This window comes from Spodoptera frugiperda, chromosome 4 (assembly GCF_023101765.2).
Source record: "Spodoptera frugiperda isolate SF20-4 chromosome 4, AGI-APGP_CSIRO_Sfru_2.0, whole genome shotgun sequence".
NCBI classification, from domain to species: Eukaryota; Metazoa; Arthropoda; class Insecta; order Lepidoptera; family Noctuidae; genus Spodoptera; species Spodoptera frugiperda.
In genome coordinates, this window is record NC_064215.1 from 10,877,465 (window position 1) to 10,890,010 (window position 12,546).

Here is a 12,546-nt window from a genome sequence, read left to right on the forward strand (position 1 = left end):
CTGTGAAATGTCACTATGGCCAAGAATTGACCAGTTTGGCGAAATATTTGCTAGCGGGCCTGCTTGCCTGACATGTAACGTTTATGTAATAATAGTGATTCACGTGTCGCTGCAGTAATTAGTATGTTGCTACTTCCTGCAATTTCACGTCGGGTTGCGTTATTCGGTGTCAATTTACTGATACTACCTAATACTGCTGTGATTGCTGCCATAGATACTAACTTACCACGATTTATTTACACGCATTCCTGTGCAAAGACGATTTAGCAAATACACTTTGAAGTCTGTTAAAACGCCAAAAAGGTTGCGTTTTAGACTACAGACGCAAAAAAACAGTTCAAAAAAGTTGCCAAATCATGGGGCAAGGAACTGAGAGCACGACTGCTAATCAGACTCCACACAGCTGACTCGAGAAAAGAAAATAAAAACTATAGAGAACTCAGACGTTATTGCTCAAATTATCATTTCAATTAACATATTCCAGTGTCTGACACCTTAATTTACGGTGGATAAAAAGCCTTACACATCTCAGACGTCGCAACGAATTCCTCTTAAGATTAGTCATCGTCCCGAAGATCCACTAAGACTTAAGACTAGAGACCGCGGTCAATGTCCGAACAGATTGGTCAGATAAGATCCGATCCAAGATTACTACGGACGAATTAATTTTCACTCATCGTTACGTTAGGTGGTTCGTTAAAATTTTTCAGACATTTTTTTCTTTCTAGATCGTTCTTTTGAATATTGTGCTTTTTGCATATGATTGCATGACGTCCATTTCACACATTTGAGACCTGTAGTAGTAGCTCGCAACTAATTATTGTTGTTTTGCATTTTGGACTTTGGTCAGGCGTTTATAGAAGCCTGTAGAAGGATGTGCGTAAGTTTTGTAAACGCAATACCAAAGTTGCAGCGTCATGTTATTTGGAACAAAACACACATAGCCTACGTGTGATCGGTTTTGAAATGCTGACAAACACACAAGTTGTTATTGACTATCATTTAACTGTGTCCGCGAAAAATATTGAATTGTTTTATTGTAATGACTGATTTAGCAAATACTTGTGCGTTGAAGTACGTACTTGCTGATTGACCAAGCGTATCTATTACATCATTGTCATCATTTCATTCATGTCGTATGATAGTTTTGTGTAATGTTCTAGTTATTTCAGTAACACGATTCACAGCTCTCCCCCTATTTGTACCAGCAATGGCCCATTCACTGAAATTAATGTCTCTAAATCTTATAATCTCAGTTCGACGCCCGAAATAAACATCTCATAAGAAGTTAATATTTCCTTCAAGTCTTATGACAGTCATAAAACTAAAAATGCACGTCTTAAACTTGTAAATCATTCAGTCCATCAAAACATAGAAGATTTATAGAAGACGTAAAGAAATAAAACGGGTCAAAGAACGATGCTGGTGATACTTCAACGTGTAGAATTCATTTAACACCTGCATTTAAGCACTTGGATAGACCAACAAACAACAATACAGACGTATATTACAGAAGATGTGGTTTAGTGAAGCATAAACGAAGAGTACATCAGCTGGTGCGCCACTGACACACCAAGTGTGACCTATTTAATACAGAAATACTCGCAGCCAGTAATCTACTGAGCAATGCTCGCACATTTCCCGCGGCCACGAACACCTTTCCATGATCTCATACTCATTATTTAACCTGCCTTTACACAAGTTTGCCATAGTAAGGAAACAACTGTACAAATTTATATAAAGTCTATATTGACCTCGCTTGTGTAAGAAGAGGAATTCATCATTAATATTATACGTATAAAGTTTATTATCGTAAAGGAATTGTATGCCGAACATAGGTACTTAGCCGGTTCGGTGCAGAGGTCGCGTCGTCCTGATGACATTGGATTAATTGAAAAATGACTTTATGTCCGACCTCCAAACGTGCCATTCAACGTTCACAAGACATGCGAAATAATCGTGGGAACAGATGGAGCCACATGGAGACGCAATGAAACCAACATTCATGCCGAAATGTTTATTAAAATCTGTTCTTAAATCAATACAAATAAAACAATAACTTCGATATAACATAATTGAGTGATTAATTTAATTAACAGATTGCATAATCAAATTTTTCTTATCAAAAAAACTAGAAAGCAACCCCGGGTATTGCCATGCATGAACTAAAACTCGAATTTAAGCGATGAAAATTAAACGTAAAATCAAGTTTTATGGAGCAAGGCTAACATATACGATTGATCTCATACTGGTATAGAATTCAATAAACTTTACAAATTGTTGAAGTAAACACAATCAATAAATATAAACAATCAAATAAATTAAAATAATATAAACATGTCAGTGTAGCAGGTTGTCTAAGTGTTTAACAAAAAAATAATAAAATTAAGCTAAATTAACAACATTATTTGACGTCATGCATACTCGCGAGTTGATATAGTAAAAATAAGGAGTCATGCGTTAGAATTTTTTAGTATTTGTTAGTCAATATAATTCAAAACACGTATAGACAACACGAACATAAAATAGAGTAACAAAACAATAAAAATGCGTGAACTTAGAGGATCGCGGAGGAAAACAGAAAAACGTAATAAAGATCACAAAGTGTTTCAAAGTCACAGAACTTATAAACTAAAGGAGCATTTTTGTATTTTCCTCCGAGATCTTACCATAAAGTATGGTAAATGTATAAAATGTATAGCTAGCATTACTTAAGTAACAATATTGGACTTCAAAATGTTCTGAATCAACATATCCTAAGAACGTACGAAATTGCAATGTAGCGTCATCATGTATTGAATGTATAAGAACAATGAGACAAGTCCAGTGATGAGTGCTGACTGCACATTTCGTAATATTCCAGATGTAACTAGGATTGTAGAATGGAATTTACACAATGTGATTGCAACATAAAGAGTCTAATATAATGGTGGACTGCTAATATGCTAAACGCTAGATGGAACAAGGTCTCGGCATCGGACTGGTCGCGTTTGATCTGAAACAAGAATATTTAACGGATTTAAAATTTTGAAAAGTAAAGTAAAGTAATACACATAAATTAAGACATTATAAATATGTACGCAAAGAATAAGGATCACAAAATAAATATACAGATAAATGGAGCAACACAGAAAGTGAAGTCTCAAGAGGATTACATTTGACGATGTCGTTTCACTAGGTTTATTCAATATCAAATGCACAATAGTTGACAATGATTCGAAAGTCAATAATAATGAGATCCGTAGGGAGCATGTTCATAAAAGCGAGACATCTGCAACTCTCGACGAAAGGTAAGAGTAAGTAAACCGACGTCAATCATATTAAAATGTAGATACAAAATTGGCAAGTCACTGGAACTATTCCACAAGTCCACACCCTCGTACTTCAAAAGAAAATGATGACGTATCATAAGCTATTAAATTTAATAATCCAAGTTCCATTGTTATTTGCAGTAATAAAAACTTTTGCGATACGGAGAAGTGCATTGCCATTCTAAATTGGCTACATTACGCTGTGACGAATCCAGTAATAAATCCAGGAAGGGGTGAAGAAAGATTAATATAGAATGCATGAGTCAGCGTTTCGGTACATTTTGGATCAATAAGTGCACCCCGGGACGTGTGAATAGCCCAGTGAATATTTCCAGATTCATTTTGCGATCAATGATGACCCTGTTCAAATTTTTTATAGTTGCCATGTTGATACGAACTAAGTGATGCAAGAAACCGACAGTTTGCGTTTATAATACGTTGATAAATAATCACTATAATAAGTTTTAATTATGTCTCCGTACGTCAGAATTAAAATTAGGAATACAATCGCAGACGATCGCATGGAACTTACAAAAAATAGATTTTAGGTATATTAGTTCAAGGCGATTTGTTAAGACATTAACGTGTGAGTTAACTGTTTCAAAAATAATATATAGACAAGATTTCAGCGTCAGCCGACGTCGGTTATCACACCGCCGAAGACGTGGGTGACATTTTTTTAGTTCAGATAATTTGGCAGCCAGAAATAGATGGCGGGAAGCCGTTGACACTTATGGAAAACTTCGTTCTGAACGATTTGGAACCGCTTCATTCGTGACAATTAATGTAAACGAACTTAAAAGTATTTCATGGTGGAGATTTTGGCATTGTTCTCTTCTCATGAACCAGTATCGAACAAAAACTACAGATAAAGCGTCACGTTGTAACTAGTGTTTAGATGTTAAAATGTTTAATGATGACTGACGCAGGGCCTGGTGTTGGTGAACCGACATCGTATATACCGCCTAGAAATAACACTTTTAATATATCCTACACAAAAGTCCACCCACTGGCGATGGGCTCACCGACAGTCGTGCGTCCTATTTTAACATTAGAATACAATGAACAAAAAAAAACCGTAGACTCATATTATCGCATAGCAACAAGAAGCGAAGTTATCAGAATACGTATAGTGGAACGTTATCAATCAGAGTTTCGTCATGGCCTCGATTTCGCCCACGCCCCGTCGTAATCTTGACTATTTACCCCGTTTCTTAATCCTACATTGGCTCCAAACTAACCAGACCCTTACGCAGTACGGGTTTATACAAAGCTGGGGACCACACTAATTTGCTACTGCGTCCAGTTAGCGAAGACCTCGTTTTCTTTGGAATACTGTATACGGACGGTGTCACTGTCCTTGGTCCTGATATATAAAGCTTGTCCAGAATATCCCTTTTCCTGATTACGGTTCCCATTGAGTTAGACTCTGATTACCGCATGCCCTCAATAGTCGATAATATTTATAAATAGTAAAGCTGTTGCCACAATAAATACTTCCGATTTTATCTGTATGGTAATTCTATGAAGCGTTTCTTGAATGCTCTCTTGGTGGAAGCATGGGAATGTGGTTATCGTCCTTATAATCAGGTTGAGGTAAACTTTAAGGGATGGTCAACAGTAATTAGTGTGAATTAGCATTATGAAGGGGACCAGGAACAATAATACACCATTGACGTTATAGGCAGCTTGGGAACCATATCGGCTTTATTAAAGAAGTAACAGAACTATTTTCTATTTTTTTTTAATTCATCCTTGTCTTTCTTTTACATCTCTTTTACTATCTAAATTTTCATTGAGGGAATATTTTTTGTTTGTAGATTTTGCATGAATAAATATTCTGATGTTTGTATTGACTCCAGAAACTAATTTTAATAAGTCTGATTCAAGATACAAAATCTATCACAGGGTCATTGCGGTCTGGTGTGATTTGTAATTACACACGGGGTTCCGTATTCTTTGTATATGAGGAAAATTTTATTTTATAATCAACAAGTTTTATTAACTACAAGATAAATTAAAGAAAATAGTTTCTAGTTGTTTAAAAGACTTTTGAATTCGCAAAGCATAAGGGCGAACCTTTCCGAATGAAATGAATTTAATTTTAATCCAATTTTCATTATTGCTGATATAATACGATTATCATTAAAATGATTGTAATCTGATATTATTTTTGTTACATACTGTTATTAATTTAATTTAATACGATAAGAGATTATTGTATTTGGCTTATGTTAATTATGACAAATTAGAATGTTGGTTAAAATATTTTATTATTGGAAAGTATTGAAAGTTTTTTCTATCTATATTAAAATGTATTGCATGTAGGATTTACATTCAGTAGATGTCAATCAGGCTTTACTATTCTCATAAACAGATCTCTAATGTAACAAATGACTTGTGATTATTGTTATCAATACTCACATAATATTGTAGGTCATGTTCCAATTCAATAGTAAATATTATTCTCTAGTTTCCTAGCGTACATAAATATCAGCCGTATATTTATAGAGATAGATTTCATTATTTATTACACGCTTCCTATACGCTAATGTTTTATAACCTATACAATCTATTTGTAACTCAGCAACGTATGCCAAAATCGCCAGACAGTTTAATTACAATTTTATATCCGCAAACCAGTCTGGAACTTATTTACTTACACATTAAGTACATTTCGTAACGAACGTCCGATTTCATATTATAATCTAACATTTTTTTTCTTTCTTTTATATATACAGCGTGTATTTTATACGATTCCAAGTAAAAATTGGACCCAATTATTTTTTTTAGACTTATTGTAACATTATACAATTAAAATTAATGAACTGAGTAATGGCGGTTATAATTAAAAATGTTTCCTGCACGAATTAAGGCGCCTGCGCACTGAGACGAATACGTACATTATGTAGGAATTTTATCAGTAAGTTGGTACAATATTTGAAGGTTTATATATGTCACTAGCTACTTCCGCGCGGTTTCACCCGCACTGCTCGGTCCCTATTGATCGTGGCGTGATGATTTATAGCCTATAACCTTCCTCGATAAATGCGCTATCCAACACAAAAAGAATTATTCAAATCAGATCAGTAGTTCCGGAGATTAGCGCGTTCAAACAAACTAACAAACAAACTCTTCAGCTTTATAATATTAGTATAGATGTTAAAAGAACTATACCATTTCCATAGTAATTATATCTTTCTTTTGAATAAGCATTCTTAAATTTAATACATATAATAAAATGAAATCTATAATCGGATTGAAATAAAGAGACATACCGATACTGTTTAATTGACGTCATTACACAATCGTAGTTCATTAAATCCGTGGAGTGCGACCCGTTGACACACATTCATACATTTAGTATTATTTCAATGTAGAAACAATGGCTAGTACTTAGCAACAGTGGGGCAGCCGCAGCTGAACAAATCGTTTACAATGCCTGTACAAAACCTTTCAGTAATATAGCGAGTAGTGTGACGCAAATAAATATTATTCTTATTATTAAAATGGTCGCTCGCTGAATCCAAGGTGAATGTGGGGCATTAAGACAATTCAAACATTTTAGAAAATGTTAAAGGCAAATCCTGAGATAGTGCCGGTCATTTTTGCTCCCCAAGTCGTTTAATGTACTAAAGATTATATCACTTTTATAATTTTAGGTATGTTTTAGAAGCTTCGGTTTGCTAAAATCAATGAACCCTCATTGATTTTAGCAAACTAAGATGTCCCAGAAGAATGACTCTTATTATTTTGATAATTGTTGATTTTAAGTTTGGTAATACATTAGTGGATTGTAATATGATTTATTGTCTATGTCTCACCTGAACGTTATTGAATATTAATATGAATATCCACATTACACTATCCTTAGTACGAGTTTGCTTTACGTTAAACGAAAAAGAAACGAGAGCGCGTTCGGCGCTCTGATTGGCCGACTTGAATGAACCAACCAATCAGAGCACCGAACTTGCTCTCATTTCGATCCCGTTAAACATAAAACAAATTCGTACTAAGCCTTCAGGACATCACTTAAGGCATTTAGCGATTCAGTTTAATTTATTTTTACATAACCGCTGCATATACGTTATTTATTACTTTTTAGGTAATTAAACTAATCACTTACATTTTATACATAACACCTAGCGCCATTAACTAAACATTTTTGTAATAGTTATCATGCAATATTTCTTGTCCTTGTAAAATTATCAAGCGAATACGACACGGCGACATGGCGTTGCAGATATCGTAATTCGTAATTGAAGTAAAAAGTGTATTTAAGTATTTCTTTATCATTTTATCAGTTACAGCAAAGATCTGCAGTTTCACGTGCTTCGTGTGTACATTATCTTATGTAATACACACGTGCTTATTTATCAGTACATAGGTATTTACTGATTGTATCGTACCATTTTGGAAAATTTCGTATGTAGGTCGGGTATGTGCAATGTCAAAATAGAGGTATGAATTACCCGACTGCACGGTTGGTGCGGTGGCTGGGCAACCGGCTGCCGTGCAACGTGTTGTGAGTTCGATTCGCGGACTCACAACACTTTATGAAATGTTATATCTAGATCGGTCACCCGAATACTGAAATGTTACTCAATTTCAAGTTGTACTTAAATATTGTGCTATCTCTGTCATTTTATAGAGAATTGATAGGGATAGAACTAGTTTTGAGACCGTCTTAAAATTGAGTAGCGTTTGGACATTAGTTACTTATTTGTTAAGATTTTGCTACGAGAAATAGAAATATGTGAAAGGAAAGGAAAAAGACAACAGAATTCTATCTCTAGAAGTGACAGATCCAGAGTTTTTCTACGCTGTCTATTAATGCAATTTACAATCTGATTTACCGCAGTAAATATGTATGTGTATGTACCTACTACCTACTATGATATCAAACACCAAAAAATTACGAAATGATGACTGTACAAACTGACAAAATACCGCCTGAACATAACATTGTGCAATCATTGAGTAATTCAAACTCGTATTTATAAAACTGCTCCATCATTACGAGACGATTCTATTTTCCTCATTTATCTACAAGAACTTGTTCTTACTTATACACCAGTGTTTTCTTGCCACTTATTGGCCCTTTCAGTACCGACACCATGAAATCGAATTTTAATGAAACTTTAAATCGAATAAAAAATCGATCAATACGATTATCCGATTTAAAGTACCGATTCTAGTCCGAATGATTCATTCGTAAAGCGATTCTGTTAATCTGTTGAACGGTTTATGATATTTAACAATAGTAAACATTGGCTAGTGAAATAGTTGTAGTACACGGGTAATTGTTTAACTGTGAGGCTACTGCGGCCCCTTTTATCGATGCGTTATCTATCGATAAACCGGGACCACATCGAAGGCCGGGGGAAATTATCGATAATCGCGTGCGCCGGACAGCTCATTGGTCGATAAGATTAAAAAGATTTATTTTGGGATACGTGTCAATGTATAGGTTTTTCGACGGATTAGGTAGTATTTAATTAATTAGGTGTATGATATTAGGGCATAAGCTTTTAATTACTGGTTTGAATTAGTCCGTATTATTATCGCCTGATAAAGTAATCAATTCCTGTTTCGCTACGCTAAAACTGTATGACGGAAAATTTTATAAAACCAAGTAGTGGCTCACACCGTGACATCGGGACTGTAATGATATTGAAATATAATAAATAGTAATATGTTTATAGTACACGACACCGACATGCTTGTTGCCTGTAATAAATGCCGTTGCAAATCTTACTAGCCATGTACTAAACATAATCAATTGCAAATGGAATCAATAATAACTATATTTCATACATTAACTTGATTGAAAAATAAATGTAGAAACCACTAAAACATTAACAAGGTTGACAGCACTTGGTTCTCTATTAAACCTAATTACAAGTGTGAATAATTAACATAATTAGTTGCATCACACAACACTTCCACCAGAGATGTACTATGCTACGTTGCTATGGACGCGTTTGGCTTCCACCAATCATATTCATTGGTACACATAGCTTAGCACTGGTGGAAACGGACTCAGCTAAGCTATGTTTTTTACATGGAAAGATTAGTGCTATGGATGGCTTCCCTACTATCGATGCATATGCATGACATACTCGATCTGCACCTCTTGCTCGTGCAGCCTTTATAGCTTAGTATCAATGGAAACGCTCACATAGTTTTAAAGCTTAGCTATTACATCCTTACAGCATAGCTACATAGCATCTCTGTTGGAAAAGCACCCCAAATCACATAGAATCTGCCTACATTATAGCCTATCGCACAAAGTCTGTAACTCTATGTACTCGTAATTATGTACTAACAATATTAAATAACAGTTTTCATTGTGCATATATGAGAGAAAATGAAAAAGTATCGTGGTAGCACACGTGTTGAATGCAATCAATGTTGGACGTGGCGTTACTAAGGCCACTGATAACGACTAGAAATAGAAACAATCATATAATTAGAGTTCCGTCTGTTATAATGGAAACTAGACGAAAAGTATCAGTTTACATACTTTTCGTCTACATGAGAAGAAGGTAGGACTTTTGAAAATAATAGTTAGATGTTATAACGGGACTTTTTTATTATTGGGACAACCTCCCATACTGCAGCAACTCCTGTAAGCCAGGATCTACAGTAGATACAACCATCAAAACACCGGATCATTGATATTTCGGCTTCCCAGGGACATGAAGTTATAACAGGACTATAGAACCTTGCTTTTATAATGTTTGATTGGCCACTATCTCGCCTGATGCGGCCTACGATGGAGTACGTCTGCCCACAAGCAACCTATTTACTCGGGCCTTCAAGACACCCAGGTTAAACCCTTCTTTGGAGATCTTTTCCCCTACTCTCTTTTTTGGCATGTTTATATACTGACATGAAATTCCGTAGCCGTTACATAATACGTAATTCAATAAAGATTGTATAACTAGTAACTACTGATTTTAATTAATGGTTTAATGAATAGTTTTCAATTTATGATAACGAAATAAAAACGTTTTACTTTTTATTTCTTTCTACCAATATTGCAATGTACGGAACTAAGCGACGACGGCCGTCGAGATTTTTAAATCCTGATAATGAAAAATATGAATAATTTTATATTATTGGTGCAACATGTAAACATAGGTTACATCACTGGAGGTTATCGCGATTACTATTCGTGTCGCTATTATTACTGAATTATTAATAATTATTTATTTACAGTAGGTACGTGTAATCAATAAATGTATGAATATATTTACCGTTGCTGCAAGTGGTGATTGGTGGCGATGGTAAGTACCTGTAAATTGGAAAAATATGGAAATTAGTCATGAATGTAGGTAATACATGACAGACAAACTTAGGTATTTTGAAGAGAAGCACTCTTTAGTTCTTATACGTATTAAGCATCTGCACTAAATGTTCATAAAGACGAGAGAATTTTATACATTCAGATCAGAATACACTAAAATGTGAATGCACTAAAACAGTTACGACCTGCATCTGTTTATAAACTAGGGCTCATTAGACAACTGCGCAAAACTTCCATCTATTCTAAATACCACACGGTCACACACACACGCAGACCGGGCGCACACTACCTCGATTCATTCTACAACCCCCATTTTCCCTGCAGTAACGCGGCCCACTAAAACGTATTAAAAAAGTATAGGTACGTCAAACTGACAAGCAACTACTATTCCATTACTATTTCCCCATTCCCTTGCATCTGACGCGGAGCTAAAACGGAGCGTAATGAAAAAAAAATCAATAAAGCCGCAGTCCGACCTCAGACAGGGAAACATAAATACAATCTCCATTCACAGAGTATAAGCACACGGCACGCACACATGCAGCCGCTGCACTCCGATGCAGCACACACACGCGCCCCGTGCCGCCGCCGCACTCACACACTCGCACAATACTACGATAGTACTATAATGAGTACTATAAACGGCGCTTCATTTTCCGACCTAACTTGCAGCCTACGTAGCCGAGCGCTAACTGCCAAAACAAATCGAAGCGAACCTTGTCACGTTTGTTTACGATGCAAAATCGCTTAGCAACATCTCGCCTATGAAAACTGTATTTTATATTTTACAAGCTAGCGCAGGCATTGCAGAGTGAGTTCTAGAGTTGGTAGATAAGGTTGATTCTCGTTTGTGTAGAAGTTGTAGATAGGATGTTAGTATCCGTTTGTAGTGTAGTGAGACGTCTGCCGAGTCAGACGTGTCTATTTATAGATAGCGATTAAGTTTAGCGCTCGGTGCAGTTAATGGCTGCAGGGAGGCTCGACAGTTGTGAAGTTGTGCATCGACTGTTGGTTTCAGTTTAATCGATTGTTTATGTAGTGGTTAGATGGGTCCCCGATGGAGTTGTATGAGTTGTTAACTCATTTTTGTTGTACTGCGTGTGGCGGTTTTGACGCTAAACATTGAACTGGATTTGCTGGATAGACTTCGTTCTAAGGAAGTTGGGTTGAACCAAATGATTCGCTAGACAGATATAGACATCTGCTTACACACTTTGTAGCCAGTAATTGAGCGGTATTTGAATACGTGACTGTACTTATACCGTATACTTTATCGATCCACTGTAGACACCTGAAGTTGGCTCTAATGCAAAATCGGCGGCGTACTCCATACATTTATCAAAAAAGATACATAGCAATCAAACAGAATTTTAATTAAAATTAGACAACATAGCCAAACAAACAAAGTTGTTATCAGTTTAAATATAGATACTTCGGTAAACTTGAAACTCGAGTAAACAATAACAAAAATAAGGTTACAAACACATCGGCCTACATTCGATAACCCGTAATCACGGTTGCGCAAGCGCAGAGCGCGATGACAAAGATATCGCGATCATTATCGTACAACTATAGAACAGTTAGTTATGAAAACATTGTGCTAGCGTAGAAAATCAAGGATTTTATATACTTACTCCTATGAGACATTTAATGATTACTTGAACTATTCCTTAAGCAAAGATTTTGTTCCGAAAACAATTGCTAAGGATCAGGTTAACTAATCATTTAATGACTTTGAGTACTTCAGTAGTCTAACCTGATATTTACTTTCAAAACTTTACTTGGAAGAAATTCGATCAGTTTTCATTGGTCATGCCATAAGTTATTTATAGGAAGCAAGTTGGTTTACTTTATACACTTTTTAATATTATTTAAAATATTTCCAACATGATATTGCTACCAATACAGAACATAAAGTTTAAA

General features: G+C 35.5%; 1 protein-coding gene across 5 annotated transcripts in view; it reads right to left on the bottom strand.

The window, feature by feature from the left end:
- Positions 1-2,002: 2,002 nt before the first annotated feature.
- Positions 2,003-12,546, bottom strand: part of LOC118272940 (mitochondrial cardiolipin hydrolase) — a 112,959-nt gene continuing 102,415 nt past the window's right edge. For all 5 annotated transcript variants that reach the window (XM_035589680.2, XM_050693375.1, XM_050693372.1 and 2 more), the window contains 2 exons: positions 10,574-10,611; positions 2,003-2,995 (listed from right to left, as the gene is read on the bottom strand). The gene's annotated coding sequence lies outside the window, so the exon portion shown is untranslated. The remainder of the gene's footprint in view (positions 2,996-10,573; positions 10,612-12,546) is intronic.